This window comes from Symphalangus syndactylus, chromosome 4 (genome assembly GCF_028878055.3).
Source record: "Symphalangus syndactylus isolate Jambi chromosome 4, NHGRI_mSymSyn1-v2.1_pri, whole genome shotgun sequence".
Classification (NCBI taxonomy): Eukaryota; Metazoa; Chordata; class Mammalia; order Primates; family Hylobatidae; genus Symphalangus; species Symphalangus syndactylus.
In genome coordinates, this window is record NC_072426.2 from 113,449,805 (window position 1) to 113,475,014 (window position 25,210).

General features: G+C 41.4%; 1 protein-coding gene across 4 annotated transcripts in view; it reads right to left on the bottom strand.

Moving 5' to 3' along the window:
* Positions 1-25,210, bottom strand: part of MAML3 (mastermind like transcriptional coactivator 3) — a 441,377-nt gene that overhangs the window by 245,852 nt on the left and 170,315 nt on the right. The window lies entirely within an intron of this gene.

The window sequence follows — 25,210 nt, forward strand, 5'->3', positions numbered from 1 at the left end:
AAATCCTTATTCCAAGGCTTCCATAGCACATTAGTTCTTAAAATGCCTTGGAAAGGTTTCAAGACATATCTGCTTCATCCTGGGTACTGCTCTATGGCAGAAAAGAAGGCTGCTATCAAGGCGAGATTTCAGGTGTGCTCATGGAATTAAAAAACAAAAAACAAACAAACAAAAAAAACTGGCCAGCAGCAGTTTTAATGAGCGTGTGAGCCTTTTCCGCCTCAGCAATTGGCAGGTATTGAAGTTTCCGGGGCACTCTGGGTCCTGAAGGAAGTGAACAGCTTACCTATAATGGACTAATCTGGGAAAACATTGACGGTATTGAGGAAGGAACTATCTGGGATCATGACTGCTGATTTCTTCCATGCTGCTAGTGAAATATAAATGTATCTTTTGTTTGAGGGGCAGATTTATGTATAACAAGTATAAATATTCCATTTTTCTAATGCAAGTAGAACTTTTTAAGGTCATTAGTACCCATGATTAAAAGGGTGAGAAAATTATTGACTTTTAGATCATTACAGGAGATAACAATGAATTTATTAATTAAAAAACTGTTCACTAGGATCACGTTCTATACCCTACCCTGTGCCTGGCATGTCATAGACACAGACAAATTGAAAAGCAGAGACTATCATTTAGTTGGAGAGAAGCACAGAGATCCAAGTACATGCTTGTCCTAGAAATTCAGAGGAAAGGAAAGCTCATGATGGTTTGAGGTCACTCCAAAAACCCTACACTGGGGGAGGAAGATATGGAGCTGAGTTTTACAGAAAATGAGGGAGTTACATGATCTTCATGACAAAGGACATAGCTTGAATCTTGGAAGTACATAGAGAATAAGAATCTTGCTTTGATCATCTCAACAGAAAATTCTCAAATTTAATTGTGTCAAAGAAGGAATATGAACATTCTGTCCTGTGCACTCTGCTGAAATGTGTCTGTTTTAAAAGATAATTGGCTTCAGCATTGCATTTGCCCCTTCTCCCTCACTACCTTTTAAAATTGGACAAAGCTCTTCCCATGGTGGTCTTCAGACAAAAACAGAATCCTGGATTTTATGCTGGAGCTCCTCTGCTATACCAAGGGTAGCTTGGTAAAGCTTCACAGAAAGAGATGTTCTGAGCCCAACCTATGGAGACACGTTCCAATTTAGGCTGTGGAATGAAAATTACAGGGCAGCCACAGAGGCAAGTTTAAAATTAGGACAAACTTCTCTTTGGGTCTCTTAAGCCTCAAAGAGTTAGTAGATGCGGCAAAGGAAAATGGGGGAAAAAATTAACAGCAGGAACTTGAAAAGCAAAATCCCCAGACTTCTGTTCCTTTCCAGGGTCCTCCTGACATCCTCAGCTTTTCTGCACATCTGAAAATCAGCAGAAAGAGCAGAGTCCCACAGCTGCTTCCTAGAAGCCACTGCTTAAGTTTGGACCTGTGAGGAAAACCTGGTGGCAAATAGGTCAAGATAATCCTGGCTAAGAAAGAAGGAAGAGAAAAAAAAAATGAGGTGAACGTTCTTTAGCCCAAGTCCTTTTCCTCAAGTCTCTGTCAACAGTAACCCAGGTGACTTGATTTCAAAAGGAGCCACAAGTGTCAGTCAGCCTCAAGTCAAGACCCAGGAGATATCTCTGTTGGGTGCATGGAGCCTTCTCAGATGTGCTTACATCACTGGTTCCAGTCAGGCAAGAGATCTGGGTTTGCAGGTAACGATCACCTCTCGACTGCACTACCAGCTAAGAAGCACTAGCCATCCTCCCTGAAAAGGTGGCCTCTCTGGGGGAACAACGTGGGGGCTCTAAGCTGTGTTTTCTTCTTGCTTCTGCAATTTTGCCTGTTTCTCAAAGCTACTAAAAACATCACCTGCAGTTATCTTCTTTTGAGATTATTTTGACTGGATGCTTTTGTTTGTTAAGAGTTTGAACTCCTTCGAGGAATTCAATGATTACTAAATAGAGAACAAATTATTCCTACTTTTCCACAGAAAGGGGTGTTTTCACCTGAACACCAGATGTTTTCCAAAAGCTCAAGGGTATACACACTCGACTACCAACAAACACCTTCCATTAGATTATCCTGGAGTCGAAACAGAATGAGGGAGGACCCAGTCAATTCCATCATCCTGGCAAGGCCCCACAATGAGCCTGTTGTGGGCCCCCGTTTTTGGAAGTCATTTGTTAGATTCACTTCCTGGGGACAGACTGTTTTAGATGTGCCTGGATTTCTAGTTCCACATTCCTATGAGCCAGAAAGTAGAGTACAATAAAATGTAGAAGAATGGCTGTTTTCACGTGTGACTTCCTTACTGATGATCTGAAGAGTATTTACAAAGTTTGTTAAAGGAAGTGCCCATATTTGGTTATGTCACTCCTTGGAAAAAAGTTTTCAATAAACAGGAAGTAAAATGAGTCTCCAAATAAAGGATAAATACATTCCTAACCTAATACATCATGAGAACTAAGACACAAAGCTGGGCACGGTGGCTCACACTTGTAATCCCAGCACTTTGGGAGGTTGAGGCAGGTGGATCACTTGAGCTCAGGAGTTTGAGACCAGCCTGGGAAACATGGCAAAACTCTGTCCCTACAAAAAATACACAAAATTAGGTGGGCATGGTGGCATGTGCCTGTGGTCCCAGCTACTTGAGAGGCTGGAGGCTCAGGTGGGAGGATCACTTGAGCCCAGGAGGTCAAGGCTGCAGTGAGCCAAGATCATGCCACTGCATTCCAGCCTGGGTAACAGGGTGAGACCCTGGTTTTTTTTTTTTTTTTTAAAGTCAGACACTTTAGAGGGTTATGGCTTATCTAAAGTGGTGATGTTAAACCTATAACTTTCTCTGTCCAGAGAGTTAATAAATCAACTCATCATATCAGTGGGCCTGTCTCAATAGGTGTTGCCATTTAGCCTACAAAACTCACTTTGTCAGAGCTATTTCAGCTCAAGTTAGGGCATAACTAGTTAGACAACTTGATCTCATTGAAATATTTGGTGCCTGCTGATATGTTCAAACAAATTCACCAGATCTTGATTATGTTCTGGCAATTAAAGCTATTAAGTCAGTAGATAGACAGCAGGTTATTTCATTGCTGGTAGAAAAAGCCGGCTTTCTTTTCTCCCCTTTTTATGTGACAGCACTGTAATTAGCCTTAATCAAATACTATTTGTGTTAGGTGCTGTAACTTTGCTTTCTTAGCCAGGAAACTCTGCCAATCTAGGAAAAGTAGAAATACAACTTCGGTCAAAAAGCATGAAAGATAGGGATAGGGTATTTGAGAACTCTCTGTTCTATCTTTGCAACTTCTCTGTAAATCTACAACTGTTCTAAAATTAAAACTTTAATTTTTAAAAACCAAGAAAAAGAGAGGAAGAGAGGAATGAGAGAGAGAGGCTGTTTAAAGTGAGGCTTCAACTGTAGCAGCATATCATGTAAAAGCAAGCTTTTAGAAGTAGTCAATTTGTTCAGAAAATACGGTTCCCTCTGGAAATTCCAGGTTAACCCTCTTGTTACATGGGGGAATGCCTTGGTGCTTCTTTTTTTACCACTAGCAAATAAGTTTGTAATGGAGACTACAGCTAGGTGAAGGGAACGGCAATAATCATGAATAAAACTGATTTTTTTTTTTTAACCATTCATCCAAACTTCTAGTTTATTTTTCTGTGTTTTAAACCCACCATTTCTTTTAACATCCCTAGAAGGAAGAGCTCTTCAGATTGTTTTGGGAATGAAGTTAGTAAAGAGGTGAGGCAAGGTTTCTCAAACTTTAATGTGCGTACAAGTTGGGTGCAGTGGCTCATCCCTGTAGTCCCAGCTACTCAGGAGGCTAAGGCAGGAGGATAGCCTGAGGCCAGGAGTTCAAGACTAGCCTGGGCAACATGGCGAGACCCCTTTGTCTTAACTAACTAACTAAACAAATAAATAAACACACAGACAAATCTCCTAGGGATCTTGTGAAGTAACACATTTTGATTTGGGAGGTCTAGAATGGTCCCCAAGATTGTGTTTGTAGAAAGCTCCTATTTAATGCCAAAGCTACTGGTCCACAGACCATAGTTTGAGTAGCAAGGGTACAAGAACTAGTAATTAAGTAAGTGCAATTGGCCAGAAGTAGAACCATGATACCCTGTCTACGTGGCCGACAATGAAACATTGGTATGAAGTAGTTGCCAACAAATAGATACTCACTTTCTATTTTCCTTGGGCAATAATCCCTTGTGTCAAATTTTCAAAATGCATTGGCAAAATGGCATTATACCTTGGGTCAGACTATTAGCTCAGAGAATCCCACTAATGGAAGTAACTATTCTTGTTCAAAGTGCCCCAGCCATGATAGGGAGGCACTGGAGACAATTGTAAAAGCAGTGATCTGATCTTTATTTGTTATTTGGACTCTATGTTTCCTCATACCTCAAATTCTGTATCTGTACAATATTAGCAACTAGAAGTAGTAATATTTTGAGTTTAAGGAAGAAATGTCACGCAAGTCTTGGAGCCTCCCAGAGGTACTCTGTCATTTTAAGAGATGATGATGGCTATGTTCCACAGGAGACAACCCTGCCATATGGCTGACATTCACTTGACAACAATATGATTCATTTCACTCCATCCAAAATGGTAAGACTAGGCCATTAATGACTTTGAATAACTGAAAAATATATTTTTACAGGCATGAGCCACCACAACCACTGAAAAACATATTTTTAAAAATACCTTTTGACCCAGCAATCCTATTGCTGGGTATATACCCAAAGGAATATAAATCACTCTACTATGAAGACACATGAACACCTATGTTTATTGCAGCACTATTTACAATAGCAAAGACATGGAACCAACCCAAATGCCCATCAATGATAGACTGGATAAAGAACATGTGGTACATATACACCACGGAATACTATGCAACCATAAAAAGGAATGAGATCACGTCCTTTGCAGTGGCATGGATGAAGCTGGAAGCCATCATCCTCAGCAAACCAACACAGGAACAGAAAACCAAATACCACATGTTTTGACTCATAAGTGGGAGTTGAACAATGAGAACACATAGACACAAAGAGGGGAACAACACACACCAGGGCCTGATGGGGGGTGGGGGTGGGGGTGAGAGGAGGGAACTTAGAGGATGGGTCAATAAGTGCAGCAAACCACCATGGCCCATGTATACCTATGTAATAAACCTGCACATTCTGCACATGTGTCCCGTTTATTTATAGAATAAAGAAAAACAAAAATTAAAAAAAAAAGCATATTTTTTACAATTTGTGGTAACTGCCACAAATGCCACATGTCTAGTTCTCCACCAGGTTTTTTACCCCTTTATACAATGTTTGAATTCCAAACAATGGTCCTTTTACTTTATTTATTTATTTTTAATTTTATTTTATGTTTCATTGATACACAAGAGCTGTACTTTTTTTTTTTGAGACAGAGTCCCGCTCTGTTGCCCAGGCTGGAGTGCAGTGGCGCAGTCTCGGCTCACTGCAAGCTCCGCCTCCCGGGTTCACTCCATTCTCCTGCCTCAGCCTCCTGAGTGGCTGGGACTACAGGCACCCGCCACCACGCCCAGCTAATTTTTTTTTGTATTTTTAGTAGAGACGGGGTTTCACCGTGGTCTCGATCTCCTGACCTCATGATCCGCCCGCCTCGGCCTCCCAAAGTGCTGGGATTACAAGCGTGAGCCACCGCGCCCGGCCTAGAGCTGTACTTCTACTTATTTTAGATTTCTTCCATATCTTGATTAATGCAACTCAATGAGGCTTTAAATCCAGTGGTATGCTGGCAAATAGCGAACAACCAGCTCTCCAGGAAAAGTAAAAAAAAGAAAGAGAAGTCCTGGTATATACCTTTGGTCAATTTTGATGATGTAAATACTCCCAGCATGGCTAATTTCAAGTACCAACTTGGCTTTACTGAATATAAAATTAAGAAGAAATGTATATAATCACAACTCTGCTCCAGTACATAACAGCAAGTGACCCTAAATACATAAAACATTGTTGTTTTAATAATTAAATTACAAAAATCTAGCAGGGGTAAAAGTATTCTACAATTCCAAGACAGCTTGTCTCTTAAATTGCTTTCACTTTGTTACTGAAAAGTAGAAGTCCATGAGTGTTTTTATAAACCCAAAATAACTCCCTGCTAGTTTTTTTTTTTTTTTAATGACAGTCTCATGATCTGTGTAATTACCACAGAATCTTACAAGCCATTTGGATTTTCATAACACAAACGTACGGAAAGTTTGGAATTCTGTATGAACTTGAGAGTTGAACCCTTCCATTTTTGTTTTTTCCTGCTATTATAAGCTCTCCCTTCCATAAGTATAAGGCATGGCTCAGGCAGCCTCTGTGGCCATAACAATCTGCAGAAAAGACTAAAACATCACTATGTTTTAAAATGTTCCCTACAACTGCCTTTGAGAATGGCAGCTTAATATCTTCATATCCTCTCCTATATCTGAACCGCTTTGCTTCAATTTTTTAAAAAGCTGTTTTATGTTAAAAAGGACAACAGAATGAGAAAACTGCAATTGTAGCCAAAATGTTGTAACAATGGTGTGTTTTTTGCACACTTAACATATATAACTGTTTCTAACACATCATTTCTTCATTCTATTTTTAATCTATCTGAGATTCTTTATTAAACTGTGTTTTTTGTATTTTTAGTCACAAGTACACCTGATTATTACCAGTGAGGTTCTTTTTTATTTTATTTTTAGAGAAAAGAGCATCTTGCTATGTTGTCCTGGCTAGCCAAGAACCCCTGGGCTCAAGGGTTCCTCCGGTGTAGCTGGGACTACAGGCACACACCACCACTGCCAGCTCCAGTGAGGTTCTTATAAGAACACAAGGGCACAGAAGGCTACAGCTCACAGGATTGGGGGAAGGGAGGGCACTGGTGAAAAACTATCTGGCCAAGTAATATAATTAACTTGAGGAAAAACATTTGCATCATAACTATACTTATGTCTTTTTCCATCAGCAAAAGCCAAAACCAAGCAAACAAAAAGCCACCACCATTCACCCACCACCGTGAACGCAAATGATTTTGGCAGTGCAGTCAACATGAAAAAATACTGCCTGAAACTAACCAAGAAAAAATTGCTTCCAATCAAGTCTTCCTGCTTGCTTTCATCGTATTCAGTTTCATACCATTTGAAATATGTATCATGTGTACCTGTTAACTCTTCGAAAATGAATCTTTTAAAGTCTTCCAATTTTTTGAACTTTTCTTAAAATTCATTTTAACCGAGCACCCCACTTATAATGAACACGTTAGGTTATAACACATGCAGAACACGGCGCAGTACACCCCCTGCCATTCTCCAGATGTTAGGAACTAGAAACATGCAAGGATTTTTCATGTTAGAAAAATGGTGAAGTCAGCTCATCAAAGGTAAAACAGGCAGAATATGTCCCTGCCTTTGCCCTTCCTAAGATGCATTTACATTCACTTGGTTTGTCTCTAGTTTGACAGGATTATTAATAGGATGGGCTTACCACTCATGTAGATGAATCTCTTAGCCACAGAAAAGCCTTTTACTATCTTACATGTTTCTGACTGATGCCTGATGACTCTACCAGCGGATCTTCACAGTAACTAGAGATGTGGGCTAGTGATCAGTTACTCACAGAGTAAAATTGCTAACATTATTGTCACTAAATTGGAGTCCAGCATTATTTTAACAAAATTTTTTTACACCAACGAGCAGTCTTTGGTTAACAGGCTTTAAGAATGACAAAAATACCCATCGTGAAAGGAAAAAGTGTTCACAACACTGGACCTTCTTGAATGACTGTGATACAGCCCTCCTGACTTGCCACTAATCAAGCGCACTAGCCCTCCTGGATATAAGCTGAAGCTACATCAAGAATTAAAAAAGAGACATGAAGAATAAAGATCTATCTGAGGGACATAGACATGAACATGGACATACACGTAGACATAGATATATTCTGGTAAATAAAAGAATATTCATGCCATTTTTAACAACTGTGAAGAAATTTAATTATACTTAAAGTAAGGATCAAAACCGAAAAAAGTCCTAATATTACAAGAAACAACACAGCAACAATGGTAAAGAGAAGCTCTTTTTTTCTCTGAGGGGCACTTCATAAATATTTGGGAATTCCTCACTGCTAAGTAAAAAGAGGAGAAGCAGATGATGAAAGGGAGGAGTTATAGGTGTTCAATGAAGGCAGTCACCCCCTCAAAATTCACAGCTCTTCCCCAAGGTCACCTTTCTGTCTCTTCATTGGTGCCCTTCCTGTGTGTAGCATTTGGGAAACAGGGGAAGGAAAAGGGATTGAGAATCAAGCTGGCATTAAAATACAATCTTACCCTATTTCCCTGCAGCCTACAGTACTCCCCTTTTGAAAAATAACGTGGAAAAAATATTGTTAGTTTTCTTTTTAAGGGACACACACACACACACACACACACACACACACACACACTCTCTATTCTTCATCCCCGGCAGTTTCCCAAATGAGACCTGCTATCATGAGGCTGCGTACATAAGGCGGTGAGAGAGAGTGTGCCTCTCCTGCCAGGCCTGAAGAGTTCTTGAGGGCATCTAAAACTGAAAGCTTTTAGCAAAACACAGATGCAAGCAAATTACAAAATCACAGTGTCTACAGGACTGGATTCTGGTTGGCACAGGTTTGGAACTGATTTTTTTCAAATGCCCGGACAAAGGGGAAACAGCCTCCCTGCCTCTTGGCAGGCCCTGTGCTGCATTCAGATCTCACTCTGTATTGTTTTCTTGCCATACTTGTATTTAAAGTCAACCTCTGTTTCCCAACAGACACCCCCACAGATACACACCCCAGGCTCCACATAACTTTCAAGTCACGTTAGGGTGTCTATCCTTCCTCAAGAATCTGTGAAGAGTGAGACCCTGTCTCAAAAAAAAGAAAAGAAAAGAAAAGCCGGGCCCAGTGGCTGATGCCTGTAATCCCAGCACTTTGGGAGGCCAAGGCGGGTGGATTACCTGAGGTCAGGAGTTCGAGACCAGCCTGGCCAGCATGGTGAAACCCAGTCTCTACTAAAAATACAAAAATTAGCCTGGCATGGGGGCACATGCCTATAGTCTCAGCTACTCGGGAGGCTAAGGCATGAGAATCACTTGAACCTGGGAGGTGGAGGTTGCTGTGAGCCAAGATCGTGCCACTACACTCCAGCCTGGGCAACAGAGTGAGGCTCTGTCTTAAAAAAAAAAAAAAAAAAAAAAAAAAAAAAAAAAAAAAAAAGAATCTGTGAAGTGTAGACCAGAGCCCATATGAGGTTTATTTGCAATTGAAGTTAAACAACACTAGGGACTCAATTTGACCCCCATTACCTGGCTGCTTTATCTCAGTGCCTCAGTTTCTCCTTGGGTCAAGAAGGTTACTAATGACCCTTGGCAAGTCAGCAGGCAAAACCATTCTTACAGTAGTAAGTTTGATGATTACATATTGCTTGTTATGGGCCAGACTTTCTCTAAGTGCTGTTTCTGTATTAATTTACTTAATCCTCACAAACTCCCTGAGGTGGGTTCTGTTAGCCCCATTTTACAGATGAGGACACTAAGGCACAAGGAGGTCAAGTACTCTGCCATCTTGAGAGGAAGAACAGGCTTGAAATCCTGTAGTTCCACTCCAGAAACCAGCTCTTAACTACCATCTCTCAGTAAGAACTTATTCAGCATACATGACCATTTAAATGCCTTCATTTGCACACAGTTTAGTGGTTGCGGGGAGTACAGAAAGCAAATCCCACCGCTGATGTCTGGAGGACAGAGGAGGCTGTATCCTACCAGCATTTTCCAGTCCCAGTGTAGCAAGCAGAGCAGCGTGCTGCCCCAAACCTACCTGGAAGCAATCAAGTGACTATAGCCAGACCTGACAGAAAACACAAGCAGAGCAAGAGAAACAAGCAGAGGGTGCCAGCCCTCCCATCCCAGCCAGGGTGGGAAGGGATGGAGATGGAGCAAAGCCAGCCAGCCAGTGAATGGGAGACCTCAGGTGAATGGTCCAGGAACTCAGCACTGATCTTGATAACCTGCAGAGGAAGGAGCTTGCTGAGTGGAAGGGAGGGAAGGTTTGCAGTCTCTTTCTCCCCTTTGCGGACCCTGCACTGCATACCAGATAATGGATGGGCTGACCAGGATTTGTAACACACTCCCACCATCCCCGCTGCAGGATAGGTAGGTAGGTAGACAGATAGAGAGGCAGGGCACGGGAAGAGAGAGAGATTGATTTAAAATACTCAAGATGGAACCAGTCACTCCTCACTTCACCCCTGCTCCCTTCTACTTCCCCACATTTTTGCATCAGAAAAATATGAACACACACACTCTCTCTCTCTTTCTTCTTTCAGCACATTCTTTTGTCAAGGACCTTTATAAGCATGAAGAATTTCCACATTTGATAATTTACAGCAAACTTTTCATTTGGGTATTAAAATGTAGACATATGAAAAGCTCCCTGACACCACTTCTCCTGGCAATAGTAACATATTTATGTAAAAGAATTCACAATACAGATTTTATGTTACTATTCCTTAATCTTTACTTCTTGCATTTCAACTTAACCTTGCTCATAGGAAACAGCTTCCAGACTCCCCTTCAAATATTCATAGGGCCTATTGTAGATGAGAAAAGCATGCTCTACCAAAACACATCCCTCCCCTGTCTACCTCCTCAATCCCTCTGCCACTGTAAACATTGGCAGCCCTGACTACACCGGCGATTCCGCACCACTGACTCACAAAGAAGTGTTTCCAAGGTGAAGCACCTGATGGAGTAGACACATGTTAAGTAACATATTGGAGTTCCTAAAATTTTGACAGAAATATAAATAAACCAAGTTTTCAGACCTTGATCTGCCACTAACATCTGACCTTGGGCAATATTCAACAGCATTTGATAAAGACTTTTTATTAACTACTGGGTATGAGGTCAGTGGGTTATGAAAGATACAGTCCCTGCCTTCCAGGGATTTGCCATCTAGTGAAAAAGATAGACATAGAAACACGAGCCGCAATCAAAGCAAAGTACAACTATTGTCAGAGAAGTCTGCAAATGAGTGTTGTGGAAATGCAAGGAATCAATAATTAAATTGAACTGAGAGGATTAGAGCAGGCTTCATGGACAAGGTAGCATTTGAGTAGAGCATTGGATGAAATTAGTTGGATTTTGATAGGTGGAGAAGACGAGCAAGAAAACACGAGCAAAAGCTGGAAGTAGGAAATGCTTGGCAGCACACAAAGGCAGGAGAGTAGCCAGGCGGATTGAAGCACAGTCTGTGGAGGACTATGGTGACAGGGAGGTAGATGGTGGCTCTGAAATCATGGTAGGGACTTTGGACTTACTGTGCAGGCAGTGCAGATCCACCCAGGGTCTTAAGAGGAAAATGGAGCATGGGTTTTAAAAATGGATCAGAGAATCAAGAGATTAGTAAGCAGAAGGTGGTTAGGAGGACGCCCAAGCAGTTTAGGTAACAGATGATGAGGAAAGTCATTTAATTTCAGGGACTTAGCACCATCTCCTTTTCTCCAAATGAAGGAACAAGGTCAGCTAGAGAAGCAACAAGCCTAAGTATCTTGAGGTCTACTTAGGGGCTCACTCTCCTGAGGTTCTAACTGCACCTGGTACATGATCTTCATCACAGCAACTCCCACTGAATTTTCACAGTTCACTTTCATGTCTGTTTTCTTACCATTAAAAGTGCCTTATAAGCAGGGCCTTTGGCTTTTCATTGTTTCCAGAGGCCTAGAAGAGCACCTAGCATATGGCAGTCAGTCAAACATCCCAATCATGCTACTTTATTCGTTTTGATTTCCAGAGAAAGATATGGAATCGCCCATAGTCACAGATGAGAAAATAAAAATCCAAATTTCCTGTCTCTACTGTTAACTAGTTCTGTCTTAGAACTAGAAAGCCTTAGAATTATGATATATGTCTACGTATTAAGGACCGAGGGGTTAGTTTCACAATCTTTTCATATCCCAGTTTTCCTTTCTAGTTCTCAAAAAGTGGAACCACCAGCTTTCAACCTCTTTGAGTTATCTCCTCTGATTACGAACTCTTCTCACTGTACCTTCTGGGCTACCTAAACTGCACTGCAACTACAACTCATCACAAGCCTCCCAGGCCCTCTCAATCAACTCTCATTTGGTGATTGTGGACTAAACTACAGAAAGTGTCCAAAGGACTCTCTTTATCTCTAGCTCCACAGATTCTGTTTCAAATGTCAACTTCCCTCAAATTCTTGGCTGCACACCAGGTATAACTATATTTAATGATACTGGTATCTGAATGAATACAACAGAACCTAGAGAATAAACCCTCAATATTAATGAATTCCCAAATTCAGGAATACAATAGCATATAATTTGCCTTGTGCTTCATAATATAAATATGACTGAAAATGTAAGGGATCTCTTCAGCCCCTAATGACTTATTTCCCTCTTAAGGAGTGATTTTTGCATTAGTTATATTTTTCTCTGAAATAATTTTAATTTTTTTTTCTTGTTTTCATATGGTAAATTCATTTATGGCCATGACCTAACCACCCTTTAATCTGGTCAATACTTCCATTTTCCGGGTTAGGTAGAATTACTTTCTTAGTCTTCTTCACTTCCAAAATCTGATACTAGCACTTGACTTTCTTTGGGGAGCCATTTCTAAAGAAGACACCTTAAAAAAAAATCACAGTGTGAGCATTCCCTGGTCCAGACTTGGAATGGACCTTTCTCATGGCCCTCTGAGATTAGGAGGATCAGCAGTGGGCGTGGCTCATTCACTAGCGGACCTACTTGCTCTCGGAACCCATTTTAGCTTGTAAATTCAAGATTCAAATTTATGCTTTGGCAAAATTACAGGTTTCTTTCTATCTCACACTTTTGGGGTTCTTTTAAATACACAAAATGCTTTTCTTTTTTTAAAATTTCCAACTTTTAAGTTCGGGGTACCTATGCAGGATGTACAGGTTTGTTACATAGGTAAATGTGTGCCATGGTGGTTTGTTGCACAGATCATCCTGTCACCCAGGTATTAAGCCCAGTATCCATTAGCTATTTTTCCTGATCCTCTCCCTCCTTCCCCCACCACTCTCCACAAAATGTTAAATCTGCAAATACCAGGTGTCTATTAAGGAACCAAATAAATTTTGCCCTTTACAGTGGTAGCCACACTGGGCGACATTTCTAACGTTTATTACAAAAATATAACCAATCCTTTGTTTAAAATGTCTTTGAAGTTCAACTTTGAAATGACCATCAGAACCAGTTTACAAGCCTTATCAGAAAACAGAGGCCCATGACTTTATAGTCACATTTTGTTTTTGACTTAGAGATGCATCACTCCATGTGATCAACAACCACCTTAGCCACTAGACTTGGCTCCTTACGCTTTTTCCACTTCCTACAAAGTCAATCCACTAAAATAGTTGCCACCAAATAACAGTAATAGCAAAAGTGTGCTAAAATGAGAGAAGGTTTTGGGAAGATGGCAATGTTCCATATCATAATTGTGATGGTGATTATACAAATGTATACATTTATCTAAACTCACAGAAATATGCACTGAAAATTAGTGAATTTTACTTTATGTAAATTATACCTCAATTAAAAGTTTTTAATTGTGAATTCTGAAGACAATTTGCAAAGAGGAATTATCCATGTCTTAAGTATGAAAATAAATATATGAAGCTTTTGATAATTCTAAAGGAGCAAAATAATAACAATCATTTAGATTAGCTAGAGAACTATACACTTATAAACAAAATACGACACAGAATACGTTACCTAGATTATGCAACAAAAATATCAGGTATTTCATTTTCTCTTTCAGATGAATATACTACCTGGATTCTCTTTCAGTAAGACTGTTTCTGATGAGTTCATTGAGCCATTTACATTTTATCTTGGATTTGTGACCACTGATATTCAGCTGTTGGATGACTGCTTAGAGTAAGAATCCAGTGTTTAGCCATAAATCAAGCTACTTGACTCATTCAGGTGTTTCATCCTTCTTCTTAGCATACTGAAATCATGCTATGGTCAACTAAGTTAAGTGACCCAGTCATAGGGCCAGGCCATGGGTCACTAATATTGGGCTTTAAAAGAGTTCTCTAAAACCAGCAGGATTTCTCCAACAAGTCATTTCAAACCTCAGGAGCTTTGTTTTGGCTGCAGTGCATGAATAGCAAAGGCAGGCTGAATTTGCTTTCCCTACTTCAGTCCATTGTTTTGGTCACACGCAGGCCAAATTCAAAACAGTGCTGAATCTATCGGCGAAGATTAAAACACTGGAAAGTGATTATTGATTTGTTTGGGCGGGTCTACATCGTAAAGGTTAAGTGTAGTAAGTGTAGGTTCTGGACCACAGACTCTTGAAAACCTCTTTGTTTCATTGAGCAGTTATTACTGGAACAGAGCCTTGGCATCACCCCCACAGGGAGCTATATATTCAAGTCAGGCCCCAGTCAGGATATTTCTTGGTCAAAGGATAAATGAGGTCTCCTAAAATAGTCCTGACAGGCCACCAACATCTGTGAATACCACAAGTTCACACCTGTAATCAAAACCACTTATTCTCCAAAAAACAAAAAACAAAATCAAAAACAAAAACAAAAACCAGCTCAGAGGATGGGATGCTGCCACGATTCTCTCTCCCTTGTAGACAAAGAACGGTCAAAAACCATTTGCTTTCAATCCAAACTGCTTTGATAAATCTTGCGGAAGCAACAAAAATAGCTGTGTCATGCAGAGATGATAGAATTACCTTTCACCATTACATCAGAACAAAAACTTCCAACAAAGGCAAAATTTCTCATTCTCCCATCTAACTACATTCACAGGCAAATCCCTAAAATTCAAGCCAAATTACATACAAGTATTTTACATAGCTTTTTGCATTTAGAACACATAATCCAAATGTGGTTGATGAATTAATGGCCTACAATGTTCCTTTAAAACCAAACCAAAGGCCGGGCACGGTGGCTCACGCTTGTAATCCCAGCACTTTGGGAGGCCGAGGCGGGCGGATCACGAGGTCAGGAGATCGAGACCACGGTGAAACCCCGTCTCTACTAAAAAATACAAAAAATTAGCCGGGCATGGTGGCGGGCGCCTGTAGTCCCAGCTACTCGGAGAGGCTGAGGCAGGAGAATGGAGTGAACCCGGGAGGCAGAGCTTGCAGTGAGCCGAGATTGCGCCACTGCACTCCAGCCTGGGCGACAGAGCAAGACTCCGTCTCAAAAAAAAAAAAAACAAACCAACTAAAAATCAATTTATTCTTACATTTAATAGAAGTTTTTTTTTTTTTTTTTTTTTTTTTAGACAGAGTCCCACTCTATCGCCCAGGCTGGAGTGCAGTGGCGCTATCTCAGCTCACTGCAAGCTCCACCTCCCGGGTTCACACCATTCTCCTGCCTCAGCCTCCCCAAGTAGCTGGGACTACAGGCGCCCGCCACCACGCCCAGCTAATTTTTTGTATTTTTAGTAGAGACGGTTTCACGGTGTTAGCCAGGATGGTCTCAATCTCCTGACCTTGTGATCTGCCTGTCTCGGCCTCCCAAAGTGCTGGGATTACAGGTGTGAGCCACCACACCCAGCCATTTAATTGAACTTAGTAAGTGTCTGTTACATGAGTACTATGTTAACCACTATTATAGGAGATTTTAGAGAAGTAGAAGGCATGTTATCATTCCTTAATGTACTTATAATTTAATTGAGAAAGGCAATGTACACATTGAACAGCTAGTTGAGTGAATTTGGCAATATCCTAAACATTGCTGGGCTTCCATTTCCTCACTGGTAAAATGAAGGAGTCAGAAGAGATGATTCCCGAGACTCTTCTAGGTCTCAAGTTCTATAAACCTTTCAATGCCTACTTAGAAAACAATCCAAGATAATATATGGTGAAGTCCAGATAATATATGGTCAAGTCCATATATTATATTGTATTTATTGATAAATAATCAATACAATAGGAGGTCAGAGGAGAGAGAGATCAATTTTGAGGTGGCAAAGGTTTTCTGGAAAAAGAAATTTCAGCTTGGACTTGAAGGACAGGTAGAATGTGAAAGGGGCAGGAGGTGGTCACTGTTTACTGAGAGTGCAGAGGGCTTGTGCAGGGTGACTGGAAAAATTCTTGATTGGGGCAGGGAAGATGAGTTTGTATTTGTCTCTGTGGATAAAGGGATTATATGTTGTCAAGTGGTGGATTTAAGTAGGGGAAGTGATATGACGACTTGGTGACATGATCCTATTAACCTGCAAGTCAAATCACACCATTCTCTTCTCAGAGCCATCCAGCAGCATCCCATCTCTCTCAGATAAAAGCCAAAGTCCTGGCCGGGCGCGGTGGCTCACGTCTGTAATCCCAGCACTTTGGGAGGTCGAGGCGGGGGGATCACGAGGTCAGGAGATCGAGACCATCCTGGCTAACACGGTGAAACCCCGTCTCCACTAAAAATACAAAAAATTAGCCGAGTGAGGTGGCGGGCGCCTGTAGTCCCAGCTAGGTGGGAGGCTGAGGCAGGAGAATGGCCTGAACCCCGGGGGGCGGAGCCTGCAGTGAGCCGAGATCGCGCCACTGCACTCCAGCCTGGGTGAAAGAGCGAGACTCCATCTCGGAAAAAAAAAAAAAAAAAAAAAAAAGCCAAAGTCCTTGCAAGGGCCTGCAACGCTTTGCAGCATCTGCTCCTTCCACCCTTATCAACTGTCACCTTATCTCCTCCTCTCCCACACCAGCCTCCTCAGACTCTTCCTCATATACCAGGCACAATTCAAGCATTTTCACATGCGTTTCCTCGGCCTAGACTGCTCTTCCCTCAGGTATCTCCATGTTTGGCTACTCCTTCATGTAACTGCTCAAATGTCACTTTTCAGTGAAGCCTTCCCTATCACCATATCTAAAATTGCAGCCTACCCTTTCCATACACACAGGCTCACACACGAACGTGCGCGCACGCGTGCACACATACACACCCCATATATCTCCTTATCTCCCTTCCCTGCTCTTCTTTCATTACATCTACCGTATTCTACCATGTGATATGATTTATTTACTTTGTAAAATGTCTCTATCCACTGCTCTCCTCCTTTGGGTAGTATAAACTCCATGAGGAAAGGGGGTTTTGTCTGCTTTATTCACTGCCGTATGTCTCAAGCCTAGAACAGTGTCTGGCCTAGAATAGGGGCCCAGGAACTATTTGTCCAGTGAATGAAGGCATGAATATAATGAAAAAGGTGTGAAGTCATTAACCTCACAGATTGAACTGCAAAGTGGAGGGCCTAGAGGTTATGAAAACTTGGACTAAAGGAAGGCAATGGGAAGAAAAAAGGAGCTGACTAGGATAGACTTCATCGAGAAATAACAACCAGGGGCTGTTAACTATCTCAGTATTCAGGCCTGGATTAAAGGAAACATATTCACCACGGGAATTAGGAGAATGTCAGGGGCAAAAGAGGAACTGAAAATGTACTGAAAATAAAATGATGCATAGTTTTATAAACAAATATCAGTCAGATTTAACTTCAGTTGTTTCCAAACATAATTGACTGCTATTTTCTTCCTGCTTACATTTCTGAGAATGGCTAAAAGGAAACTAAAAAAGAAGGAAGTGGGAAATGTATAACGTGCCATACTTTCCTTTTAAGGCAACTTCAGCCTGAATGCTGGGCAAAGCCTCCCACATTTCACAATTTGTTCTCTATCAGCTCTCAGGAACACAAAATACAGGAAAGACAGATCCTGTTCTTCTGGTTTTTTTTCCTTTCTTCTTCTTCTCTTCATTATGTTTTCTCCTCCCCCAAAAACAGTAATCAGGGCAGATGACAAGAAATCTTTTTAACATCAGCCTTGGTGAATAAGCATCTTGGAAATGGAAAAAGAAAGAGGGGACGTGATGAAGTCTTTACCAGTCTGTGCAGATGTTAAGACTTTACTAGAGCCACAGCAAGAAAGTACTATTTATGTCAGGTTAATATTTTATTCATACATTTCTTTAGAAATTATGAAGGCATAGTACATTAACATCCAGTCATCCAATATTACTTAGAATCATAGGTGATATCTTCAGGGAAAAAAAAGGTGGATGGTCTTATTTCCTGATTGAAGAAATCTCAAGTACAGTTGAGAAGCTATATGTGGTTAGTATGTACGTAAGATAGGAGCTTTAAAAGCAAGTCCTACATTTCCGCAAATTCAAATTTTACTATTACCTCTTTTAAAATTCAGTATTTTTTAGAGGCATTTGCTTAATCAAGTTTGATTCTATACTTATTTTTCTGCCTTTTAAATACATACCCTAAATTAAAACTAAATCAGTGGTTCTCAACTAGGGTAATTTTTTTCCCTCCAGGGCACATCTGGCAATGTCTGGAGATATTTTAGTTTTCACAACTGTGGGGAGAAGAGGGTGTCACATCGATTAAACAGAGGCCAGGTACTATGGTCTGAATGGCTGTATTCCCCCAAAATTCATATGTTAAAACCTGATCATCAATGTGCCATATTAGAAGGTGGGGCTTTTAGGAAGGGAATTAGGTCCTAAGGGCAGAGCCTCATGAATGGGATTAGTGCCCTTATAAGAGTTCCTGGTGAGCTGCTTTGGCCCTTCCACCAGGAGAGATACAGCAAGAAGGCACCATCTATGAACCAGGAAACAGGCCCTCACCAGACACTGAATCTTGATCTTGGACTTCTCAGCCTCCAGAACTGCAAGAAATAAATTTCTGTTGTTTATAAACTACCCAGTTAACGGTATTTTGTCATAGCAGCCCCAATGGACTAGGGATGCTGCTGAACATCCCAGAGTACGCAGGACAGTCCCCACCACAGAGAAGAATCTAATTTAAAATGCTGATAGTGCCGAGGGTGAGAAACTCTGGCCTAAATCATCTCTCACAGAGATCCCTAAATTATGATAAAGTAATAACCTTTTTAGTCCAAGTGTGTCCTTCACATAAGACTAAGGAGTGGAAGAGTGGAGCTCTGAAAATTGCATTGTTTAAAAATGCAGTCAGACCCTACTTTGGAACATTCTGCCCTTATTGGTAATACTATTTATGGACATATAAATTAAGTATCCAGATAAGAATTAAAAGGATGTTCTGGCCGGGCGCGGTGGCTCATGCCTGTAATCCCAGCACTTTGGGAGGCCAAGGCTGGTGGATCACCTGAGGTCACGAGTTCGAGACCAGCCAGGCCAACATGGTGAAACGCCGTCTCTACTAAAAATACAAAAATCAGCTGGGTGTGGTGGCGTGTACCTGTAATCCAAGCTACTCGGGAGGCTGAGGCAGGAGAATTGCTGGAACCCGGGAGGCAGAGGCTGCAGGGAGCCAAGATCTCGCCACTGCACTCCAGCCAGGGCCACAGAGTGAAACTCCCTATCAAAAAAAAAAAAAAAGGATCTTCTATGCTCTTTTCTGTTCCTAAGCAGAAATTAAGGGAAATTCATCACAGAATCAGTGGACACCAAAGCTGAAAGGGACTGCAGAAGGTAGCACAATGGATCCCCTCACTTTACTGATGGGAGGGGAAGTGCAGACTGAGGTCCACAGTCTTGCTTCCAGGCCCCAACTGGTCAGTTTCAGAGCTTGGATTAGAATTCACTCCATCCCTCAGGTCTGTGCTCCTTCTCCTTGACTCGGAAGCACATGTGAAGAATGGAGCCCAAGAAGGTTACAAAAAAAAGTCTTTGGACCAAAGTCTCCCTCTTGATTTCAGCCTCAAAGGAAGTGAGCTAATGTGGAGATGCATGGCACTCCTGGCTCCCCATCCTTGGGAGTGGTGAGCCTCCCAAGCACAGGAGGATTCAGCACTAACTCTGGCTGCAGATCTATCCCAAGGCCCAGATTGCATTAGCCAAGACCTCTCCAGGAGGCCTGTTGGAGTGAGCAGAGAAGAGCCTCAACAGGTGGCAAGTGGTCTCAAGTGCCACTTCTCTCTGAAAGGAAAGTCCTGCAAAAATGAAGATCTACAAATGCTTTAAAAACGAGTGGCAGAGGATGGCCTCTCTGCCCTTTCTCCTCCTGGGTAAAGGGCAGTTGACCCTCACTGTGTCTTCCAAATGCCTCCCATGACTTCCCAGCATCAACCACATCAAAAAAAAAAAAAAAAAAGAGAGAGAGCACACAACTGCGCTAGGCATTCACAACATTCTCTTTCTCCAGGGGCTCCAATCTGGGCCCTGGCAGGTTATCAAAGAGCCTTGGGTCTCTTTGTCCCCCATCCCCAATCTGTCTTGGTGGCTCTCTTTGGCCCTCCCATGGATGACATCCCCCCCCAGAGACCTTGCCAGTCAGCCTGCCCACCTGGCCTCCCCACAGAACTGGCTATATAGCAGGAAACGGATTTGCCACTTCTCCATTTCCAGATGGCACTGAAACAAGTACACATCCTCCTTTCACTTTCAAAGAGCTCTATGACTACTTTGAAAGAGCTCTATGACTAGTTACCTTAGAGAAACTGACAGAACAAAGCAAAAAGCCTGCTCATGGGTACTAGTAAAATCATAATATCAGCCACTACTTATGAAGCATCTTGTATGTGTCCAGCTCTGTATTAGGTGTTATACCTGCATTATCTACAAGCCTTTCATTAATCCTGCAAGAAAAGTATTATTTTTACTCCCAATGTAAAGGTGAGAGAACTAAGGATTAGAATGATTTGAGACCACAGAACCTGTAAATAAAATTTTAAACGTTTTGGTCTAAGTTGCCTTTCTCTTCAACATGCTAGAAATGAGTCTAGACTTACCTGGCTCATAGCTCCCTCTTTAGCTCTTTTACATGGCATTCATTTAAACATGGCTTCTCACATTTTTCTGCTTGGAGGCAGAGCTTGTCCAACCAACCCTCCGTAGACACCACTGCCTCCCAGCTCCATTTGCCCCTGTCTGCTGAGCTCCTTCTATACTGTCCACATGTGTTCTCTAGTTGCTGCTTTAGCTCTATCCAGGCCTAGCCACTAAGTTGGGTTAGTGGTTGCTACGGTTTGAATGTGTCCCCTCAAAAATTCAGGTGTTGCCAATGTGACAGTATTAAGAGGTAACAGGGCCCTTAAGAGGCCATGAAGGCTACTCCCTCATGAATAGTAGTAAGGCCCTTATAAAAGAGGCTTCCCACAGCGTTCAGTTAGCTTGATCTTCTACCTTTCTGCCATGTGAGGACACAGTGTTCCTCCCCTTTAGAGGATGTGGCATCAAGGTACCATCTTGGAGACAGAGAGTAGCCCTCCCCAGACATCTGAACCTGCTGGTGCCGTGATCTCGGACTTCCCAGCCTCTAGAACTGTGAGAAAATAAATTTCTGTTCTTGATAAATTACCCAGTCCTGGGTATGTTGTTATAGCAGCACAAAATGGACTCAGGCAGTGGTTCTCTGGAACAACTGCCAATAGTAAGTAGGAATATCCCATTGTCCCACCCAGGGTCTAGGTGAGTATGGACAGTCTCAGGGCTTGACTGAGCACTGAGCTATTTTCTCTCTGGACTATCTTACTATCTGTTTGGCTGGCCTGCTACAGAGCTTCTGGGATCTGGGCTCTCCCTTTATGCATTCGGCGTCTTCCAGAGGCCGAGCTCAGCCCTGACCCCAGCTAGCTGTCTGGAGGCCCTAGTTCAGACAAGCCTCTTTATCTTAGGGCTTGAGGCCTGGCTTCTGGGATCCCTCACCTCATCTGGAAGGATCCTTTTGGCTTTACAACCTCAATACCCACAGACAACAAAGACTGGGTCCACTCTGAGAATCAGTTGTCACTCTCCACCTTGATCCCTGAGAGAAATTCCCTTCCCCCACCCTGTGCATACACACCTCCTTTGGCCATTACTGTGGCCTTATTTTGACTTGATTTTTTTCCCCAGTCTCTGAAGCTTTGTGAGAGTTCTGGCTAAGACATCATCTCCCTAGCCTCCATTCCTGGTTTAGACCCAGGCTGATTTACTTCTTTACATGGAGTCCAAACATATCAAAAATCGAATGCCCTGGGCTACCCTGATTGTAATCTGCTCACCCTCTAGAACCCGGTTAACTTAGGAAGACTCATAAAGGTGCTTTTAGTCTAATGATAGAGTTAAGTTGTCCAAATCAAGAGTCACCAGACTCCCGGGGGATTCATTGTCCATTCAACAAATATCCACTGAGTGTCTACTATGTAGTCAGCACTTATGGTGGCATTTGGTGCTAGGGATTCAGCAGTGAGCATGACAGCCAAGGTTCTTCCTCTCAGGGAGCTCATATTCTGCTGCAGGAAGACAGGCAATACATGAATAAACAAGTAATAATAACAATAATAAAACCATTGGTGGTCAGCCTCACTCAGAGAAGTAAAATAAGGTACTGCGGTAGAGAATTGTGTAGCCAGAGAATACTCCTCTCTGTTGATTTTAAGCTAAAATCTGAATTACAAGAAGAGTTCCGGGAAAAGTTCTGGGTTGGGAACAGAAAGAATGCCAATGTTGTTTTTAAAAACGATCTTTTATTTTAGAAATAGTATATTAGTTTCCTAGAGCTGCCATAACAAAATACCACAGACTGGGTGGCTTAGACAACAGGCATTTATTTTCTCAGAGTTCTGGAGTCTGGAAGCCCAAGATCAAGGTCCTGGCAAGGTTGGGTTCTTCTGAGAGCTCTCTCCTTGGCTTGCAGACAGCTGCCTTCTTGCTGCCTCTTCACATGGCCATCTCTCTGTGCACAGGCACCCCTGGTGTTTCTCTTACTTCTAAGGACACCAGACATATTGGCTTAGCGCCCTACCCCAATGGCCTCATTTTAACTTAATCACTTCTTTAAAGCCCTTATATGCAAGTATGGTTCTATTCTGAGGTACTAGGGCTTTAGAATTCAATATATGAATATTGTGGGCAGGGGTGGGGAGCAGTTCAGCCCATGATAAATAGTTTTAGATGTAAAGAAAATTTGCAAAGATAATACAGAAAGTTCCCATATATCCTGTACCTAGTTTTTCCTATTATTAACATCTTATATTAGGATGGTACATTTGTCACAACTAATGAACCAATATTGACACATTATTATTAACTAAAATTCATCCTTTACTCAGATTTTCTTCATTTTTACCTAATGTCACTTTTGTGTTTTAGGATCTCATCCAAGATACCAACATTACCTTTAGTCATTATGTTTCATTAGGCTCCTCTTGGCAGGGACAGTTCCTCAGGCTTTCCTTGTTATAGATAATCAGTTTGGAGAGGATGGGCCAGCTATTTGGAGACTGACAAGCTTGTAGAATGTCTCAGCTGTGATTTGTCTGATGTTTTTCTCATGGCTAGACCCGGGTTATAGATTTTCAGGAAGAAGACCACAGAGATAAAGTGCCATTCTCATCACGTCATATCAAGGATGCATGATATCAACATGATTTATCACGACTGATGTGAAGCTTCACCATCTGGCTGAGGGAGTATTTGCCATTTTCCTCATTGTAAAGTGACTCCTTCTTTTCCCCCTCCTTTCTTGACTGTACTTTTCAAAAGGAAGTCACTATGTGCAGATCTATTCAAAGAGTGGGAAATTATACTCCACTTCCTTGATGGTGGAGATTCTACATAAATTATTTGAAATTCTTCTGTGTGATAGATTTGTCTTTTTCCACATTGATTTTTTCCATCATTTATTTATACCAGTATAGATTCATGGATGTTTATTTTATACTTTCAGTTATAATCCCATGCTACCTTATTTATTTTGCTCAGATTGTCCCAGCTTTGACCTTAGGCACTTGTTCAGTTGGCTCCTGTGCCCTTTTGACATACCCCTATTATTATGGGAGTTTTTTTGAATACTTCCTTAACTCTTGCTGTTACAAGATATTTCAGGCTCCTATATTTCCCCCCACCCAGCCCTACAATCAGCCATTTCTTCAAGAAGCTATGGTTGTTTTTACTGGAGAATGGTATGAGAAACCAAGGTCTGGGTCCCACGTGTGTTCATTGTTGCTGTGGTGTCATTTCTAGGCCCTTTCAATTGACAGAGCAAGGGAATATATATGTGAATGCTAACCTATGTATATATACGTATCTATAACATTGATGTATATGCATACATCTGTATCTATATTAAGCTAAACATGAGTTCATACTGATGTTTTCAACTCCAATACATCACCACATAGACCACTCTAGCCTACTCTCCTCGCTTCACTGTAACCTCCACTTCAATAGTGAGAAAGCTGCCTCCCACCATCTACTTATTTAATCATTCAGTTCCAATATATCATATGTTGTTTCAGAAGTGTTTATCTGCACCTCCATTAGGAAAAAACTATCAATCAGAGTACAATGCTTATACACAACTGCTTTTGCCTTCAGTTTTGCAGTCTCTATGCATTTTCAAAGTTACTTAGGTCAGCACCTTTATCGCCCAATTCCTTCAGTGAGGTAATTTCATCTATTCGTGATAGTTAGATTCTTTTGTCAGAGTCTGCATTCCTTCTTGGGATCCTCTGACCTCCTAAATATTTTGTTTAAATTTCCACACATTAAGGTACATTCTTTGTGCTGTAAAACTCCATTGATTTTGACAAATGTAGTGTCACATATTCACCTTTATGATGTTATACAGAGTATATCCACCACCCTAAAACATCTCTATGCTTCACCTATTCAACCCTTCTTTCCTCCCAAATCCCTGGCAACCACTGATCTGTTTACCATCTCCAAAGTTTTGCTTTTTATAGAATGTCATAAAAATAGAATCATACAATATATAGCCTTTTCAGACCAGCTAGAATACCTATGTTATAATAGAGAGGTAATAGTCAACAGGTTAAATGTTGCTGAGAGGTAAATAAATACAGAAGAGTGACTTCAAGTTGATTATCTCTTATCCAAAAGGCATGGGACCAGAAAGGCTTTGAATTTTGATTTTTTGGATTTTGGAATATTTACCTTATATTTTGCTGGTTGAGCATCTGAAATCCAAAAAATATCTGAAACCCAAAATGTTCTAACAAGCATTTCCTTTGAGCTTCGTGTCAACACTCGAAAAGTTTCAGATAGTGGAGCATTTCAGATTTCAGATTTTTGAATTTGGGGTGCTCGATCTGTGCTAGATTTGGTAACATGGAAAACAGTATTAGACGAGGGTGAAGATGTAAAATATCATTTGGAAAGTAAAAAAGCAAACACACTAGGGAAGACAGAGTAAGTGTGCTGGGCAGTGGAGTATCACTTGATAATGGTCAAGAGTTTCAAGAGG